This window comes from Cynocephalus volans, chromosome Y (assembly GCF_027409185.1).
Source record: "Cynocephalus volans isolate mCynVol1 chromosome Y, mCynVol1.pri, whole genome shotgun sequence".
Taxonomy (NCBI): Eukaryota; Metazoa; Chordata; class Mammalia; order Dermoptera; family Cynocephalidae; genus Cynocephalus; species Cynocephalus volans.
This window is the reverse complement of record NC_084479.1, coordinates 7,566,945-7,588,534: the sequence shown is the minus strand read 5'-3', so window position 1 is coordinate 7,588,534 and position 21,590 is coordinate 7,566,945.

Here is a 21,590-nt window from a genome sequence, read left to right as displayed (position 1 = left end):
TGCGGTCATCCCTGAGCCTCAGGTTCTCCATCTGCATCCCACGTACCCCACACACGCACACACTCAGCCCCACATTCGGGCTGCACACCTGGCTTCCTCTACGTTGCCTCTCAAGTTGTCTTCCTACCTGGGGTAGTATTTCAGCGGATTAAGCCACAGGTCCTCGATGATAATCTGGTGGGGGAACCAGGAAAACTCAGATCACCATTCATAACACATTCCCCAAATGCAGGGGTCGCCGCTCCTCCCCCACGTCACCTCATTTCTGATGATGCCCAGAGGGCACTCACCTCAGCGATAGTGTCTGGCCCTGGGCGGATGTGGTCACACAACCAGTTCAAGAAGCTCAGGCTGACGGTGTCCCCCATGGGGAAAGGGGCTTCAACTTCATCATCAGAGAACCACTGGAGTTGACTACAAAAAGATGCCCTGGGCCCTGCTGGAAGAGGAAAATGTAGGGACGAAAGAGTCTTGGCCTTGCCACCAACCACAACACCTGCCCTCCAAATCCACAGAGACACTTCTGACCAGTGAGGCTCAGGTGATACTCCTTCATGATCACTGCATTGCGGAAGTATGGGTTCTTTCGAAAGTAAAATAGCATTCGACAGCCATACGTAGAATGATCCAGTTCCTCTACCTGACAGTGGAAAGAGGCAAGAAATGAAGAAATGTTCTCGGGCTGTACTGAGATAGCAATGTGGTTTTCTGGGATAAATCACTTCTACTTCCCAGCTGTCCCCCTTTCACACTCAGTCTTCCCGCTCTCACCTGCAAGTCGGTCATGTAGCTAAGCACGTCTTCATCTTGGGCGCTGATCACTGCTGATATCTGGGGGTGGTTCACAATCTGCCTCAGGTCAAGGAGCCTTCCCTTGCCATGCAGGCAGGCGCTAAAGGGAACTGAGCACTGGTAAAGGGCAAGCACAGTGTGCTGGGTGGGGGTCTATCAGACCTCAGCAGTTGCACCCTGCCATCCAGGTCCTGAGCCCCTGCCTTCCATGACACATGCTCGGGGCAATGGGCACCTCGGGGCTGTGTAAATGGGAGACTGTCCACGCACACACAGGGAGGGGCTGTTTTCTGGGGTTGCTAAGCTCTATGTGGCCCTTGTGTGCCTGGGGCTGGACAGATACTTCTGATGTCCGGAGGGGCTCTGTCCTGACGGTGGCCTTGCCGGTAGTGTGGGCGTGATCATACGAAGGTCCCGCTGTGTGCGAAAACAGGGCTGAACTGCCTTGCCAGGGGCTCTGATGGGGTCACACAGTCCAGTGGCGGGCACATATGGCCTGGGATTATGCTCCCACCGGCACACTTTGGAGCTGACCAGTGCGTCTTGGGAGCAGCTGTCTTCAGAGGACAGCACTCTCCGGTCCGGTCCCTTGCTTACCCCTGCCGCATACGGGCGGGAAGACCCTCGTTTCCCCTGGGCCTTTCACAGGAAAACGTGTCCTTCAGCTTTGTGGTGTGTGTGAGTGAACGGCACACGTTGTGCCACCCTTACCTTCCAGTGTGGATCAGTGCTCCTGGCCCCTGTCACCTGCTCACTCTCGACCTCTAGGGGCGGGAAGTCACCCACGTTTGAGCTCTTTTATAGGACATCGCCTGGGCCCCTCCCGGCTCCCAACCCTCTGCCCATCCTGCATCCCTCCTCGCTGACACGCACCCTCCACCCCCAGCCCCCTTTGGCAGCCACCCTCGACACACAGCCCAAAGGATACAACTTTGGCCCAGAAGCCAGGGATGTCCTGGATGATGGCCGTTCTCCGCTCAAGATGACGCCTGCGCCTCTTTCCCAGCTTCCGCTTGAGCCGAGCAGAAGCCCTGCTTCCTCGGGCATTCACGGCTCCCAGCTCCAACTGAAGGATCTCCAACGCCTCCAACGGGGGCACAGGCGCCACCGGAGCCCAGGCTAGCGGTGCCTGCCTGTCGTCCTCGTCGCCCTCCTCGTGCTCCTCGGCCACGACCTCCACCACCTCCATTACGTCCAGCGGGTCCAGCGCCACCTCCTGCCCGGTCGCCGCCGCCTCCCTCTCCACAGCTTCAAACCCGGTCCCGGAGGCCTCCTCGGGCGTCCCACCCAACGCGGCCTGGGTCGCACAACCCACGCCATTACTGGCCTATGGCGGCTGCTCCCCAAGAGGCCTACCGGCCCCTCCCTCCCCAGGGCCCTTTCCCACACCTACGTTCATCCAGGGTTCCAGGGGAGCCCCTTCCTCCCGGGAGCCCGCCTCACTCACCATGCTGCCCTGGTCCTCAGCAGGCTCAGCCGCCCCGCGTACGCAAGGACGAAAGCCTTGAGCTGCACACCCCCGGCAGCAGCTAGAGAAGCCGAGCCGCAGGCCCGATTCCGGCTCTGGGAACATCCGGGAGCCTCGCGGTGGGGCTCTGCCTTGGGCGCATGCGCAGGTCGTTGGCCCCTCCCCCACCCACCCCCCTCCTGGCTTCCTGGCGCCGAGGCGCCCAGCCACGCCCAGACTTCTACTGTGGCTCCACGGCCAATGGATGAAGAGGTAGTGGCTGTCGCGCACGACGGCCCCGCCTCCCGTACTCAGGCATCTGGAGCATAACTGCCCCGCCTGTGACCCCTGGCCGTGGTCTCCAGGAAGCCCTCTCAGCTTGCCAGGTCCAGTGCACACACACAGTCGGTTTGCCCTTTGTACAGTCCAATGAGGGTTCCACTCCAAAGGTCATACCTGCGTCTTGTGTAGCACCGAACCCAGACAAGATGACGTACTTAAGGACACGAAGCGTGCGCAGTGGACAGTCCCGGGTTGTTTCAGTTCCAGCCCACAGTCAGAGTGAGGTTCTCGGAGGGCCGGGCCCATGTGTTGATCTATATGTCGCTGCGCTGGATTTCATCGGGTCTAGAGGCACAGAGCAGTACTGCAAGCCCTCCCTCAGGATTAGGAATATTAAGGGTCTCAGACGTCGTGCACGATTGTCTCTGTAAGTATCAGACCCTCTCCTCCTCAGTGCCTGGCACAGTGGAGGTGATTCAGCAGTGTCCGGCCGCCTGCATGCACACATTTATGCAGTGGCTTCCCAGAGACTGAGAGAGGAAGCCGTGGACTCCTTTCTACCAATGGCAGATGGCCACCGGGTGGATGTCATTGGCCGTATGTACTTTGGAAGAAAGGAAGTCGGGCGCAGGTTTTTAGGTTCCTCTCTTCTGTATGTATAGTGGGTCCGTAGGTCAAGGGTGTCATCCAGATCTCCTACCCGCTTCTGCCTCGTGATCTTTCTCTTTTCTCCCCTCCCTGTTGGGTAGACGGGAGCGAGCGCGGTTCCACACATGCTGTGCCAGGTGACTGATGTCACTGTCTTTTGTCTTAGTGTCGCGATGGAATTGTACACGGGCACCCCCTTGCTTCATAACTGTGTTTTCTGCCCTTCCTTCTTTATTCTGTTAACATGGTTGTGCACTTGCACTCGCACTAGTAGACTCCCGGGCTACCTCCTGCAAAAGAGGTGAGGTGAAAGGGACCAGGGCAAAGAGCGCATGAACTACACCGTAAAAACTGCCTGGGGCCAAGATGTGTGAAGGCCTACTTGTCCTTCGACCCTGTTGATGATGACAGATTAGCACCAGTTAGTTCACCTGCACCACCACCTCATTCTTCCTCGATGCTCACTGTGCCCAGACACCATGCTTGAGCCTCAAGCACTGTCTGGTCAATCGGGATCTGAGTCGAACTTTCTCTGCACGGCGCCTCCGTGTTCCCATGCTTTTCCCTGAACTTCCCCGGGAGTGTCCTCACACCAGCTGCTCTGTGAGCCCGTGTGTTCACTGGCATTTATTCTCTCTCAGAAATCCGTAGGAGGCCCTGGGACCCAGTGAGCTCTGAGATGTTCTCCTCTGCTCCTGCCATGCACAAATGTAAAGTGTCTAGTTAAATATCAGAAAGGTGATTTTGAGGGAAGTAGAGCCATGCAAGCTTGTCGAAGCAGTAGGTCATCCGAAAGTGATTAAAAGAGAAGGCGGCCTGCCCTCCTGACCGATGGAGACGTTCCACTGCACACTCATGGACACTGCATGAGAGTGGCCGTTCTGGGAAATGTCCCTGCTCTGGGGATCGTCATTACTGGTCTCTTTTCCAGGAGCGAACATTGCTCAGTACGCCTCCTGGTCTGGGATGGAATGAGAACGCCCTCTTTGTATGAGTCACTACTTTATCTGTCCCAAAGTGTGTGTCTTCCTTGAACATAACCACACAAGAAGCAGGCCCAGTAGCCTAAACATATGGAATCAACCACCTGTCAGAAACATTCAGGTTTATTGATATATGAAAGATTTTCCTTTTACCTCAATGAAAGAAGGTGAGATGTCCAAGTCACCCTCAGAAAGGCTGCAGAATAATGGTGACCAAGATGAAAGAAAGAGCAGTAAGGGCATTCGACACAGAGTGCTATAGGCACCTTGAAGTGAAAATTTTGACATGCAGGCATTGAAAACGTGAGACTCATCAAACTATACACCTAGTGAGATCAGGTGACACCGTCTCACTGACACAGACAGCGAGACAGAGAGGGACAGAAACTGAGGATATGAATGGACGAGTATGGGGACATGCTCCCGTGCACGGTGCACGGTAAAAGAGTAACAGAAAACGCCTGGTTGAAGAGGACATGAGGAAAGGAATTGTTACAGATGGACTGAGCCAGAACAATCAGAAATTATTGAGGTCATTACTCCTGGATTGGGATGGGCTTGGGCCCATTGGACCTGGCATTGAGTAGAGGACAGCAGAGGGAAATCAAACCCATGGAAAGTCACTTGGGATAACCCCCTATCATTTGGCCCTTGAAAAATCCCTAGTGAGAATGGGTTCCCCCTAGGTGTAGATCTGTGCACCAAGAAGACCCTCAGCTTCGTCGTGTTCTCTGGAATGGGTCCCGAGACCAAACGTTGGAACATGAGCCTGCAGACCGCTCAGTCAGACTTCACTGTCTGGTGCACCTCATTACCCACCACCTGCACTCTTCATTTTAGGGCAGGGCAGACATTAAGGGTGCCATTGTTTGTCCCTACCATTCGATGACCTTGCTTTGAGACACAGCCCAGGGTTTCCCCTGCCCTTCAGAACCAGATTGGCTCCTTCCTGAAAGCCTGGATGTGACATGAAGGAGCCTAGGACACAAGAAATGGACCTGTCTCAGAAGCTCGGTGTCGGGTACCAGGTTACTATCCCATCAACCCTGTCCCGGAAACATAGTTGCATGTCGCATCAGGATAAATCCTGACTGCTGGAGCGTGAGAGGTGGCATAGTCCTTGAAATTAGGGCCTGCGGGATATGAAGGCCTGTCTCAGTCCTGGTTGTGGAGTGTCTGGGGGGACTGGCAGGCCAAACAGGTCAACACATCCTCTAGATGGATTCACTTGCCTGCCAGCCCAGTATTGCACAAGAGGGGCCGTCGGTCTGCAGGCCGATGCTGAGAAACAGAAAGTGACATCGAGGGCCAGATGGAGGGCTGGGCAAGGGGATTCATAAACCCACTTGGTCAAGCTACCAAGGGCCACAGGGATGCCTCTGTCGCCATCATTTGTGAGGAGGAGTCCTTAGAGCTTACTGAGAACCTTTGCATGATACGTCCCGTGATGGTCACAACTATCACATATGCAGGGTGGGAGAAAGACCTGAAGCACACATTGAGACACGACACCTCCAGCTGTGGCAGGATACACCCTTTACCGTAAGTGCCAGTTTCAAGTATTCCCAGGGATCAGCAGCCCAATCGGGAAGGTGCCCAACTCAGGAAGTTCATGCCACCAAGCACCTGAGGATTTTGACCTTTGCTGTGACTGCCCTTTGGTCTGTCACTTCCATTGTCTTGCAGCCCATAAGCTGGGAGGGCCTCAGAACACAGAAGGGCCCGAGGTTCTTGATACTGTGTGTGGGTGGCCAGTCAACCCAGAGGAAGACAGAGCTTCAGTGCACTGTCTCCTGAACAGAAAGTACTCATAGCGGGAATTTGCGTTTCCGAGTCGTGCGGCCTCGGTCCAAGGCCTAAGCCTTCTTCTCGAAAACACACGTGGGACAACCGTACATGACACCTCTCCCATTGGCAGGGAAAGACAAACACGTTGAGAGAGCAAGCCGTGGCCTCCTTTCTACCAGTGGCAGATGGCCACCATGCGGATGTCCATCGTATGCTTGACCAAACAGTACACCAAGTGTTTGCAATTACTGCACACAGAATACATTTCACAGGATTTGAAACCTTCCACTCAATGTACTCATGTGTCTATGTAGGTCTGTAAAGAAATTAGTTACGTAGGATGCACTGGTCTACGTGTTCATGGAGTTTGAGATTCCCTAAGACCTGTCATGAGAATCCAGAGACCCACTAGATTCCATGGTAAGAACTGTAGTTGTCTGGATTAGGTCATCTGCTTCTGAAAACACCAGTGACACAATGGTTTGCTTAAGAGTGTCTGAGAGGTTCCTTTCTTTAACAGTTCGCAATCGTCATGGCCCCCTTCGCCAATTTCCATCTGGGCACATTTGAGGGGTCCATGCATTTCCATGCAGGTCGACACCGTGTTAATCAGTTCTGCTCCCACTCTGTAATACCCGTGCTCAGCTGTGTGCCTGGCACAGAATGGTGTCAAATGCATGTGTTGAGTGAATAAATGCCACTCCCTATTACTTCCCTTTTTAGAAGTCTTTCTATTTGGTTTCATATTAATGTATGCTATCTGTTTCCTTCAGCCCCTAAGGCAGCTGGGCCTGACATGTAGCGGAACACTGGTGGCGGAGTGACTGCTAGGACTAGGCCCAATATCTGCCCTAACACAATGTTTTCTACAGAATGCACATTCTCCACATTTGGTATCATTGAACAGATAGTTCTTCCTATCTCAGAAGTTGAGAAACTTTTCTTGTAGAAGATGTTCTTTCTGTTAATACAGTGGGTTTTAAAAGTTTAATTTGTAGCTATTCCTTTATACCTAGCAATCATTTTAATGTCGTTTCCTCTTTCACTTAGCTTTGATTGTTACTACTAATATTGACTCTCCTCCTTATAATAACTTTCTTACAATTTTTTCATTATCTTTAATCCAATCATAGACCATTGGGGCGGCTGTTTCTGCAAGATCCTTCTAACCAAAAGCAAGAGATATGTTAATTGTCTCATTGAACTCAAGAAGCAAGCTTCCTGAACCCTGACCACATGTTAAAATGACTATAATTATTTGAACATAATAAGCATTGATATGTTGAATATTTAATTATTTCATTCTAAAAATGCAATGTGGGTTTTGGTGCTTACTGATATCTCCCTTACTAAGTAAGCCTCAACCTCTTTGGGGTAAAGTGATTATCTTTCATGTTCTAAGTAATATTTAGTGGATTTTATGAGAGTTTATCACACTGTCCCTTGTAAGCTAGCCAAATGGACTATATTGTATTTCCTACCCCCAAATCTTTGAGTTGTAAATGATCCTAAAAGAAAACTACAACTCTTTTAAAAAAAAAACAAAATACTTTTTTTTTGGAGGAGTTTTATGTTTACAGAAATATTGAGCAGAAAGAACAGAGTTCCCATATATTCTCCTTTATCACCTCCTTCCCCACAACTCCCCCACCATCAATATGAACCTACAAAGATACATCTTTATCACGCAAAGTCTGTAGCTTATGTTAGGGTTCACTCTTGGTGTTGTACATTCTATGGGTTTTTTAAAAATGTATGACATGTATCCACAATTATGGTATGATTCAGAGTAGTTTCACTGCCCTAAAACTCTCCTATGCTCCACTGGTTCATTCCACCATCCTGCCAAATCCCTGACAACCACTGATCTTTTTATTATTTTTACTAGTTGGAATCATACAGTCTGTAGCCTTTTGAGACTAGTTTCTTTCACTTATCAGTATGCATTCAAGCTTCTTGCATGTCTTTTTGTGGCTTGATGGCTCCTTTCTTTCATTGCTGAATAATGTTCCATTGTCTGGATGTACCACAATTTATCCATTTACCTGCTGAAGGACATCTTGGTTGATTCCAAGTTTTGGTGATAATGAATAAAGCTAGTGTAAACATCCATGTGCAGCTTCTCGGGTGGGTGTAAGTTTTTAACTCCTTTGGATAAATACCAAGGAACAAGACTGCTGGATCACATGGTAAGAGTATGTTTGGTTTTATAAGAAACCACCAAAGTGTCTTCCAAGGTGGTCGTGTCATTTTGCATTTGCACCAGCAATGACTGAGAGAGCTCCTGGTGCTCCACACCCTCCCCAGCCTTTGTTGTCAGTGTTTCGGATTTCAGCCATTCTGTTAGGTGTGTTGAGATATCTCATTATTCTTTTAATTTACCATTCCTTGATGACATAAGATGTTGAGCATCTTTTCATATGCTTATTTCCATCTGTATATCTTCTTTGGTGAGGCCTGACAGCACAAGTTAATAACACATATTATAGTAAAGATGTAAAAACCTGACAAACTTTTCAAATCTTTTTGCAGTCATCTTGCTTGTTTTGGCTTCTGCTTCCCATTACCAGTAATAAGATACATTTCATAAAATCTGAAGTCTAAAACTAAATGTATGAATCAAGAGTGCCTAATGTTTGTAAGCACATTGGTTAAGGACAGGGAAGACCTGGGTTCTGGTCTCATCTTGCCTCCAACTGTGTGATCTTTTAAGCAAGTTTCTTTCTATTATGAATTTCAGTGTCTTCTATAAAATAGGGGTAGGGATTGAGATGATTTTTAAAGTTTTTGCAGCTCTGGGTTTCTTCTGTTTCTGTATTTCATGGTAGTCAGTAGAGTAGCCACCATCAACATACGGCCACCTGAGCCCTTTGATTGCCTCATGGTAAACTGAATATTATTATCTTGAAAATTTTCCATATTTCTTGTCTGTGCTGAAATGAAGGGCTTTAAGTAAGGCTGAAACCTAGCAACCAGCTCTCCTGAAATGTCTCATTGAATGTGTTTTTCGTACAGAGTATCAGGAGAAAGTACAGACAGCAAAAATGGTAGCCACACTTTAGCATTAATTTCATTTGGTGACTCACCCACTCTGTCATCCAAAGATGGCACTGATGTAAATTGTGACCTTTTCTTCTACCTCATACCATTAAAATAATGCCGGTAAAAGAGCAGTGACTCACCACTAGAGCAGATTCTTCTTGAGAAAATTAGTGGAGCATTGTTGTGGAAAGCTTGGTCAAAGGGTCTTTTATTATCTTCATCTGGGAGCAGGCAGCATCCTTTGCTCAGCTCATTAAGTGCCTCTTTTACAATATGTCCTGTGGATTCAATCTAGTCTTACCATGATATTATGTTGCTTCTTTCTCATTCTGGCAGCACTTAAGGCTTTGAATGCACAAAGTAATTTTCCACCAAATCAATTGTTAATTGTGATTGCCTCCGTAATTCAAAGGGGCTTAGAGGCTTGTTATTCACTCTAGATCAGTCTTCCTATGTAGTTTATGGACACAAATCCTCTCACGGACATATACTAATTGTACATCTCCACTTGTAGAAGTGAATACACAGAGTGATGGGAGTGTTGAAATTATTGTTTTCCAATTATCACAGGAAAGAAAAATCTAGGAGTTTGGGTCTTAAAAATAGTCATTGTAGTTATATATTTTGCTTATTATTTCAACATACCATTGTCTTTTTAAATTATGTCATGACAATATTTAATAAGAATAATAAGTGTATTTGCATTCTGTTTCAGCTACAGTTCTCTAGCCTACCAAATTCTAGAAGGTACTGGATGCAAATGTTTAAATTTCCTTTGTAAATTACTAATATAATATCATGTGTACTTGAAAATTCGCTAAATACCTCACACAGTTGGAAGCAACCACCTCAAGATCATCTAGTTTCACTCTTCATTGTAGAGAGGAGAAGCAGCTTGCTGAAGGTCACACATCAAGTCATCAAAACACCAGAATGACAAGTCAGTTCTCCAACTCCCAGACAGCTCTCTTGGCATCTCAGTAGCGACTTTGCAGCAGAATTCCTGGGGATAATGGTGAGTATTCAAGAGAATGTTAAATGATGTATTCTGTGTCATCTGCTTAAAAACTACACAGTATAGTTAGAAACATTTTTATCACAAATGGTCCTAGCATATAAACTCGTGGATTTAAAGGGGGTAAATTAAGATGGTTTTGAAATTCCCTTATATGGCCCCTCTTGTTTTCCAGTAAACAAGATGCTTTTAGATTCACAGTCTTCTCATATGTCGGTAAGATTGATTTTCATAAGAGACATGATAAATCGAATGTCATAACTTCATGGAACACCATATGTGGACTTCTGCTGTGGCATAAAGTACTAAGAAAGCTTTTCCCCCAAAATTGGCAAAAACAAAATCACTAATTTATGATCATTGGAACAGATCCTTCCAGTGATTGCCTTTTGGAGGTATCATTAACTCTTAGATCCCTGGGCTACCAGTTAGTCTCTGGTCATCCTTTTTATAAGTTCATTTCCTCGCAGGTGTGGATTTTCAGCTTTCTACAAGTTTGCCTACTTTCACAAGAAGCCTGCCTGAGCTAAAGATAAATAACCAGGTTGACTATATATGTTTCAGAACAGTTTTAGATGAATTTTAGGAAAACTGAGGGCAATAGTATCATTGGTTGAATCATCAAACTAATGTGAAGATTCAGAGGCTATGAATAGCAGTAGGTTTCATGCATCCATGGATAGGAGGTAATTCGATTGGATCCCATCAAGTTCATCCCAGTCTGTGACATTCTTGAGTTCATTTTTCTGGGGAATCATGCCATAGAGATCAGACTTTTTATTCATTAACCCAGATGTTAACATATCAAATATTTGGTGAGTACATTTCATGTGCCAAGTGCTAGGGGGACAGAGAGGCATGAAGGAGATGGTGCCTAAACACAACTAGCTCCCAGACTGGAGATGGGAAATGGCAAGTAAGTGTGGACACTCCGTTTTTGTACCACACTCCTCTCTGTGCAGAAGTCAATTCCCCTAGGGTCAGGGGAAGTTCACTACAGGCTTCCTAGGGGAGGTGACACCTAGGTGTCTGGAGGAGAAAGCAAAAGTGTTAGCAGTGGTTGATGGGTTTGGGGCTGGAGCTGGGGGGATGGCATTTGAGGTGCAGAGTAGAGCAGGAGGTGTGATACTGGGGTAGGAGAGAGTGACAGAGATGGGTTGGGGATGAGGCTGGGCCAGGACTTGGAGGGCCTTGTAAGTGCTATGCTTGGCGAACATGGAAAGGATTTCAGTGTGGCTGGAACAGAGCTGAGGTCTGCAAGGGCAGAGAGATGAGGAGCAGAAGCACAGGGCAAAGGGACAGGAGATCAGACAAGAGGGAGCCCGCGAAAGGTTTTCAGTAGGAGAGGGACATGATCAAAACTGTATCATTAGAAAGCTTCCTTACCAACAGTGGGAAGAAGTGGTGAAATACTTTGGTTGTTTCCACTATTTTGCCATTAACATTCTCCCTATTAAACCCCACAGAAGCAACCCAACTTCTCCCCAGTTGGGAAACCAATGGATGAATTATGGCTTATTTTCACAATGGCAAAAATGATTGAACTACATGTATCAACATGAATCATATTGATGGGGGAAAGCCAGCTGAAAAAAAGGTATGTGCACTGCAAAACTATATATGTAAACTTTGAAAACATGCAAACCAATAGGGTGTATTTATGAACATGTGAGTGCATGGGAGTGCCCAGAGTGTGTGGAATGGTACATACCTACCTCAGTGTAGCAGATGCTTCTTTTAGGGGAGGAAGAGGAGGACGGTGTGGACCTTTAAGTGTTTGGGAAGGCTTTATTTCTTTTAAAAACTAAAAAGAGACATGTGAAGCAAGCATGGTAAAACATTTACATTCATTAAATCTGGGTAGTGGGGACATAGGTGCCTTTTTGTCCTTTTCAGTGTGTTTGAAGTGTTTCAAAATAAAAATTTAAAGTAGAGAAAGTAAATGAAAAAGTCTATTGCATAATTTAGTATACTCTTGGTTGCAAGTACACTTCTTAAAAAGTACCTCATGAAAAGTACTCTTATGAAGTGTACTTCTCCTCTTCTGTAAAAAAAAAAAAAAGGAGAAGAAGCTTAATGGTAGGGTTTTTATTATCCCATCAGAGAGTAACAAACTATGGACTGGTTTTGGCCAAGAAATATGGCCTGATGCCTGCTTTCTATGGCTCATGGCCTAAGAATGTTTTTCTCATGTTTAAAAGGTTGAAAAAAATCAAAAGAAGAAAAATATTCTGTTATAAGTGAAATTGTATGGAATTCCAACTTCACTGTCCATAAAGTTTTATGGGCACATGGTCATGCCCATTTATTCAATTACTGTAGGTGGCTGCTATTGCACTGCAAGGGCAGAGCTGAGTTGAGACAGAGATGGACCTCAACCTTGAACTGTCTTCTATCTGGCCCTTTTAGAAAGAGCTTGCTAACCCCTGCCATTTAACAAAAGAGCCCAGAGATAAGTGGTCCCAGGTTTGGTTGACTCAGTGATGTGATGATGCTGGGTCTCTGAGTTGGTTCTCTGAGTGCATGGCTTTCATATCTGTGCCATACCTCTGGCTGTCATAGCTCCAAGCATCATGTACCACATGTCAGTGTCCAAAGGTTGAGGGTGGAGCTTACCTAAACTTTCTCTAACCTTTTACCCCAATGGGGTGGGGGGTGGGAAGTTGGGAGGATTGGGGAGGTTTTGGTCAAGGTTTGACAGGAGGAATAAATTCAAGAGATCTGTTGTACAACACAGTGAGTACAGTTAACAAGAGTGTGTTGTATTCTTGAAAATTGCTAAGAGTGTTCTCACCACAAATGACAAGTATGTGAGGTAATATATAGATTAATTCATTTGATTCAGTCATTCCACAACATATACATATTTCAAAACATTGTATACCATAAATATAGACAATTTATTTTGTCAGTTAAAAGTTAAGAAGAAAAAATATATTCATTCTGTGTTAGATTTTTTTTTTTAGTGGGAGCAACAAATTAGTTGCTTACTATATGACTGTATTTTAATTTCTACAAAAGACTCAGTGCAGGCATCATTGACTTCTGGAAGCTTCCCCTGGTCCCTGCTTTGGCTGCTCTTTCTCTTTGTCTGGGTTAGCTGTTTTCCTCCCAAACCCCCAAAGCACCATGTCCATTCCTCCTTTGGTACAGTGGCATTGTCTTGCTTGTCTATGCTTCTGTCCTTCTCCCTCTCACTAGACTCATATGGAGCTACATCTTATCCATCTCCAGGTCCCTCTTGCCATGTCCAGAGACTGGCAGACAATAGATACTTGGTGTGATTTGTTGAACTAAGTGAATGTCATTGCTCTCCTACAGCTGAGCCAGCTGCTGTGCATGGGTAGAGGTTCCATTGTGACTCTACAAGGCTGTCCTGGGAGGAGCAGGACATTGTGAATGGTGAGGGGTGGGTCAGCTGTGCTCCAGGTCCATACTCTGGCACCTTTCTTTGCAATGGCTCTAGATGCAGGGGAATGTTTCTCTTAGCAAGAGAACTGAATTGATGGTATGTTATTAATTGTGTGATTTGATTTCAAGACACTAGGCTGACCCACAAATTTAACTTGTGCTTTCTTTTGATAGCCTTTAGTTTTGTCTTTGGTTTCATTAATTAAATGAGGCCAGTCCAAGCACTTGAGTTGAAGCAGAGATCAACCCAATTCAATTAACAATTGCTCAGAAATGTGCTAAAGATAGCACACAATCCAGTATCCAAGCCAGCACCTTTACCACCACCCATATAAACAGACCAGATAATGCTGTTATGTACAGGCTCTGAAATGTGACTGCCTAGCTCTGCCAAAGCTTCTAAATAATTCCAAACTGTTGTGAGCAATTTAATAGAGATGACAAGAATATATGGCTAACTTGAGTTATAAACGCTTTTTCCTTACTGAAAAAAATTTGGTACATTTTAATCAGGTCTTGAATTATGTTTATATTATTTTTTTTTTTTTTTTTTTTTTTTGCTTCTCCCTCCCCCCTCCCCCCCAACAATGTCCTTTCTGTTTGCTTGTTGTATCAACTTCAAATAATTGTTGTTGTTATATCTTCTTCCCCCCCCCCATGTTTATATTATAAAAATTTAAAATTTATTATTAATAAGGAAGGATATTTTAAGCTTCTAAGCTTCTTCTCTGGAAAAAAGGTCACTAAATTAATCGAGGACAGAAGGACCACAGGTTATTCAATCCTAAAACTCAGTTCTGACTGGGTCCACATTAATGTCAGTGCAGGGACATTTTTAACATCTGAAATGTTTTGAAATTGGCTAGTGATAGTGATCCCTTTCAGTGGCAAAGGCTGGGGAAAAAGGTGAGTGTGAGGATACATTCACAGTTCAGCTCAGGAGCCCCACTTGGGGTTTGTTGGCCTGGTCTGGAGGGACCAGCTCTGCTGTAGCTGTTGTTTGGCTGGGTGACATCAGCCCTGTCTAAAGCCAGTTCTGAGACCCAAGCCCTCCTTCACCAGAGGAGTTTGGAATGGACTAGCTTTTTTCCCCAAGCTCCTCAAGGCCATGAGCTTCCTGGAAGGGTGCTAGGGAATTCAGGTGGTTTTGGTGGGTATGAGAGTGTTTTCCTCAGCCCCCAATATGTGTGTGCGCACGCGTGCATGTGTGCACGTTCTTTAGCCAGAATAGCTGTGCTCACAGAGCTTTTCCATAACAACCCTCCTCATTAATATTTGTTAGAAAGTTTCAGTTTTCTTTCTGTTTGAAAGGGGAAAAATGTTTAGAAACTTCTAGAATCATCAAGATCTAAAATTCTGTGATCTCTTCTGCAGCTCTGTTGGTTCAATACTCAGATAAGTCAGTGAAAATATGGCCATCTACTAAGAATTGGTGGGGGGGGGACTTTTTTTTTTAAATTTTGGTTTTTGGTATTGCTTGTTTTTGCAATTGCCAATTGTCTCCAAGGCTCCCTTGTACAGAACCAAAACAAACTGCTCAGGTAAGTGACAGCCTGACACTTTCATATTTTTGATTCACTTGATGAGAGTCACGTTTATACCCACTGGAAAGGTGCATATTTTTGTGAAAAGTGCTTCGTATTAATTTTAAAAGTGGATTCAGTGATGTCATAATTTCTCATTTTGTTCAGTCCAGAAGTAAACAGTCATTCTCTGTGGACAAGGGGATGCATTCCATTAGATAATTACTGTTGTTTATTATGAAGGCAGAAAAAAGTGTCTTCTTTTTAGCAGATGCCACTAGTTCACAAAAGGGATGAATGAAAGATTAAGGAATAATGAGGGGGTAGTCATTATATAATAAATCATTCTTTTATTTACATTTGGAAGCAACCATCTAAAGATCATCTAGTCTCACTCTTCATTGTAGAGAGAAGTAGCTTGCTGAGGGTCACACGTTAAGTCATGAAATCACCAGAATGGCAACTCAGTTCTCCAACTCCCAGACCAGCTCTCTTCGTATCTCAGTAGCGCCTTTGCAGCAGAGTTCCTGGGGATAATGGTGAGTGTTCAAGAGTATGTTAAATGATACTCCAGTTTCCTGTAAGCCTAAAGATTACTTCAACTCAGCAGACATCTTGACTGAGAGACCTACAGCAGCTATGAAATTATATTTATTGTCTCTGTAAGCCACCTGTTTTAAAGATAATCTGTTAGGTAGCAATAGACAACTAATGCAATGTATCATTTTTGATGTATTTTGTATGTCTTTGATTTTTTTTTCCATTTAGCGATAGACCTTTTCTATTGTATGTATTTAAGATAAATAGCATTATGTTTTGATAAACTGTGCATAGCGAAGTGATTACTACAGTCAAGCAAATGAATGTATCCATCATCTGACATAGTTACCTTTCCTTTCTTTTCCCTCCCCCTGCCCCTGCCCATGGCAAGACGGCCTAAAATCTACCGTCTTAGCAAATTTCCATTATTTAATAAAATATTAACTATAATCTGCATGCTGCACATTAGATCTCTATACTTGCTCATCCCATATAAAAGCAACTTTGTACCTTTTACTTACATCTCCCATTTTTCCCTTGCCCCTGTTAACCACCATTCCACTCTCTGTTTGTATGTATTCAAGTTTTTCTTTGATGTTTAGTGAGGTTTGAGTTTATTTTCAAGTGTCTATTAAATATTTTACTTTCCTTTGATCATATGCCCTTGATCATATTTTTAGGGTGATGGTCTTTTTTGTGTTTATTTTAAGATCCTCATAAGTTAAGAATATTAATGTTTTGCCTGTTGTAAACCTGATATTTTCCCCCAGTGTTTATTTTCCTGAGATGAATCTTAAAGGCACAAGGCAGGAATGGATACTGTGTTGAGGCCATGAGATGGCAGGGGGAGGAGACAGCATGAGCAAAGTCATAGAGGAGAGAGGCACCTATGATGTGTGGAGAAGTCACAGGAGGAAGAAGAGAATAAGGAAGGAAGCAAGGAGTGGCAGGAAACTAGACCACTGGGGGTTCAGAGCAATCACAAAGAAATCTGGTTAAAATGCTGATTTAGTATGTTGGGGCCTGAACTTCCCAGGTGTTGCCAATGCTGCTGATCAGGGAACCACTCTTTTAATAGTAAAGATTTAGAGAAAGAGATGGAAGACAGTTTGTGGAAGAAGTTTTAGAAATAGCAATAGGCAAAAAGAAAAAGTTGAAATCACCTCTAGTTCCATGATCCAGAGGTAATAACTGTATACTGTAGCAAGGAGCAGGACATCTATACTGAAGTGAAAAGAAAGGCATGGATATCTGGATATATATATTTTTTGAGGGTAGCATTTAACAAGGCTTTTTGTTGAATGGACTGCATTTGGGGAGCAGACAAAGCAGGGACTCGCAGTTTCTGGTGTGGGTGACTGAGACTGATGCCTGAGGGAGGAGCAGGTGTGTTTGGAGAGTGGAGGAGAGAATGAATTGGCTTTCACCCTTCATTAAACCCAAGATACTTGCCAGGTAATTAAGAGGATGAGAAGATTCCTAATAGATTGTTGTTTATGTGGGTCTGGAGCTCAGGAAGCAGAGCAAGCCTTGAAATACAGATTTTGCAGTGAAGAGCCTGCACTGTGGTGGAGAGGTGACACATGGGCATTCCTCAGGTCCCTAGGGTGACTGCACAGACAGGAGAAGAAGAGGATCCAGGTCTGAGGCCAGGGGTTCAGGCTTTAAGTGGCAGGTGAAGAAGGGGAAGTCCAGGAAGAAGACCAAGAGGGATGAGAATCAGAGCATGTGGCTTTAAGAAAGAGGGCATGTCAACAGTGACAAATGCTGTTTCAAGAGCCACTAAGATCAGGACTGGAAAGTGGCCATTTCTCTGCATTTGGCTGGAACTCAGTTACATGGTTGAATGGGAGATGAACCAACATGGACAATATGAAGCTGGATTTTGGGGTGGAAGGTAATGCATGAGAAGCAGTGGAAACTGGGCAATGGAAGTGGGAAATCCCATGTATCTCAGAATTCAAGGATGTAGCTTAGATTTATTTTTCTCTAAGCTTTGGTAACACAAAGTCAGCACAACTGATTTCTCAGAAAACAGACTAACTTTTCTTATTTTTTGAGAGAGAGTAGCTAATAATATTAGGCACTCTGAACTTTTACTCTGTGCCAAATGATAAGTGAAGATATGTGGTTTTTACTCTTTCAGTACCCTAGAAGATTTAGCCTATCCAACAAGTAGAGGCACTAAAGGTCAGAAAAGAAGCGAAGCAGCTTGTCCAAGGTTAAACAGCCAGTATGGGGAGGAGCTGAGGTTTGGACCATGGTCAGGCTGGCTCTAAAATCCCTGCTCAACTTTTCCACTATAGGGCTTCCTCAAGGGCTCAGTGGCAGAAAGAACCAGAGGCAGCAGCATCACTGGCTCAGATGATAGCAGGCAGTGTTGTAATGAGGTAGGCATGGGTTAGTTGTGGTGCTGATTTTGTTCATTGCACAAAGCTCTTTTTTTCCTGCAGTTGAGTCATTGGATTTGTCATGGCAGTGTATATCAGAGAAATCTCGGTAATAAGCAAGATGTGTTTTCTTCCCTCTGCTTCCAGGGCTTCACAGTATTCTGGTTTTCCTCTTACTACACTGGCTGCTCCTTCTCTCTCTCCTTTGACAGTTCCTCCTCATCAAACCTTAAGGTTAGAGGGCCCTAGTGCTCATGCCTTGGGCACCCTTGCTTCTCTCTCTACACTCATTACCTTTCTAATCTTAACCAAACTCATAGCTTTAAAAACCATTTATGTGCTACTCCCAAATTTATTTCTCCAGTCCAGAGTTCTCTCCTGCATCCCAGACTTCTATACCTAATTGTGAACTTTGCATAGCCAAAAATTCCTGCAGACTTCTACACTGCAGTAAATAGCAGTTGTTCTGGCCAAAACCTTGGGATTTAACTTACCTCTTTTTCTCATACCCTAAATCCAACCCATCAGCAAATTCTGTCCATTTTTCCTTCTCGATGGATCCACTTCTCGCCACCACCACTGCTTCAACCACAGTGCTAGTCATCCTCATCATCTCTCACCTGAATCACTGCAGGAGCCTCCTGGCTGTGCTTGTGGCCTCTGCCCTTACCTCATTTGATGTATTCTTGGCACAGTCACCAGAGGGATGTTCTAAGAGTATGATTAGATCATGCTACTCTTCTGCTAGACCTTTCACTCAGAGTAAAACCTATATAATCTAAAGTCCTATATAATCTTTCTCTCAGCTACTTTCACCCCATCTCCAGTTATCTCTCTGATTTTCTGTCTTACTCTTGCCCCTTCACATTGAATGGACAAAGTTGGAAAAGGGGATGCAATTTACTTTAAAGAAAAGATAAGGTGTGTGGCTGTAACATCAGACATGAACCAAAGAAAGAGCAGTTGGTGACACAGGTAAGAACTTTGCTTCCTAAGGCTATGGACTCTGACCAGGGCACCCAACAGTGCTCCACATGGTGACTCAATGCTGAAGGGCAACCAGGTGCCTAGAGTGATGATTAGGAATTCTTTTGTAGAAATTGTTATACTGAGTTTTGCTGTGTTGGGATTTTTGCTTACTTGTTTGGTACTGTTTTGTGTCTTTTTGGTCCCTAGGTTATGATACAAAAAAAAAAAAAAACTCTGTAATAATCAAAAGTAGGCTATGAACACAAAAATTTGAGGACCACTTGTCTTGATTACACTATTCTTGAACCTAAAAACAAAAACAAACAGTAGTCATTTTAGAACATGATAGTATCTGAGGCTGACTAGTCCACTGCCCCCTCATTTTGTACATTGGGAAGTGGACTAAGAGAAATGATTTTATGCAATGTCACTCAGGGAGTCCTCACCCAGGCCCCCATCCTGCCTCCTCTTGATCAGTGTTGATAATGCTGTTGTGCTGAAGGCTCCCAGCACTACTTTGGTAATTTATGAAGTACTCTGAAGTACTTTAAGATTTTCTAAATATCAATGATCTTAAAAATGTGTTCAACTTTTTTCTAATTTCACACGGAGTTGAAGCATTTATTTAAGGGTGAGTATTCTAATCATATACACTATGATTTATGAGAGGTTTTGGATTAGGGATTGTCAGTTGCTTTCTGCCGAAGTATTTTCAAATCAATACATTACTTCCAGTGCCAGTGGATAGGACTTTGCCCATGTGTTCTCCCATCATGGGAAATTTAAAAGCTCTTAATGGATAAACAGATTCTGAGAAAAACAGAAATCATTAAAAACTTTAAGCAAAAACAGATCAGAAACTAAAGTCATGAGAGAAACTCAGAAGTGAGTATAGATCCATAAAACTAAATGGGCTAAAATCGCTTGTGCATGTCTCATTATGATTTACTTACTTCCAGCTTTTGAAATTAGAACTCTCATTTGTTAGTTTTTGAAATACTTTGTTGGCATTTGGGGAGACATCAAAGCCAATGAGAGGGTCGGCCCCGTGGCGCACTAGGGAGAGTGCGGCGCTGGGAGGGCAGCAACGCTCCCGCCTTGGGTTTGGATCCTATATAGGAATGGCCGGTGCGCTCACTGGCTGAGCGGTGTGGATGACACCAAGCCAAGGGTTACAATCCCCTTACCAATCACACACACACAAAAAAAAGCCAATGAGAAAATTACAAACTCACCGGAACTAGGTCACATCAGTCAGTGAATGGTAGTGAGAAGCCTGGCCTGCTGCTGAATCTCAACAGTGAGGAAGGTGCTAGATGGGTTAAACTATAAACAAGCTCGGTCAGGACGCATTCAGGAAGTGCCTACTACATGCCCTAGCAATATGTTAGACAATGTGAGAGGTACCAAAGTCTGATAGGAAGAGGTGAAACAGGAGACATGGCTACATCTGCAGCAAGAATGAGAGAGAAAAGTGGGGGCTTTGGAACAAGGCAGCCCTGAGTTCAAATCCTGCCTGTATGTTATCAAAGCTTTAAACCCAGATAAGGTATTCTAACTTCCCCGAGCCTTGTGTTTCTCATATGTCAGTTGGAATAACAGGGGCCACTGTGGTGAGGATTACATGAGATTATATATGTAAACTCTCTGCACTTTGTGTGTGCTCACTAAGTGTCGGCTATTTCCCTTCTCCTGCGTAGCTCCTGTACATGAGATAGTACCTGACTTTAAGAATGAGACAGTTAATGAGTGTCTTTTCTTTGGAATCCATGAGAAGAGGAAAATCAATGTGTCCTGAATGCTGGGCTAGAATTGACAGAGAAGACTGCATGGAGCATGTAGGAACTGATCAGACTGAGATGGTCAGAGGATGAAAGGACAACACAAAGTTTAGGGCCTCTCAATTGTTTGTCACATAAGGATCTACTTAGAAAATGATAATGTTGTACCACACACTGGGGTTAGACAGATGACACTGTTTATAGCTCAGAGTTTCTTTCCTACAGATGGAGCCCCTGTCTGAGACACTTCCCAGTCAGTAGCAGGGCTGAGGTGATCAATATTTATACAAGCCTGTGACTAATATGTAACCCACTGGTTGGGAAGCTTTGATATAGTGAACTTAGAGGTTCAACGATCCCCTTATATCCTTTTCAGAATGAGGCAGAGGGTGACTGAATAATACCTTGATCAGTAGTTGCCTACCCTTGGCTTTGCAGTGGCCAAAGATGGCTGGTGGCACTGTTTCCCAAGGCCAGGGTCTGGGGAGAGGGAGCCACATGTACACAAAGAGTAAAGACCAGTTGGATGAATGTCTTTGGTGCCCTGCCCTATCCTTCCTGCCCTCTATATGTGAGCTCATTGCACTGGCCTTCCCTAAGCCACTGAAGTTCTCTCTGCATGGCCCATAATGCTCTCTGTATCAGCACTCAGGTTAGATTGAATAGATAAGGCAACTGACAAAAGGCCCTGCCCTTCACGCTTGGGCTTGTGTCCTGCACAGATGCAAGTGTGCAGGGAGCGGAGGCTTCCTGAGCTCATTGTTCCTCTGTTCTCTTTTGTCCTGTTCTCCAAGCCTTGGTCACTGGGCCCAGTGCTCACTTTTAACACAATGACTTACCAATTACAGTTTCACTCAGCCCTAGTGGCCTCCCCCAATGAAGAACAACCCAACAGCAAAGTTCCAAAATCGAGTCTTTCATAAAAGAGGTACAAGAAAGGAAATTCTGACACATGCTATAACAGCGATGAACCTTGAGG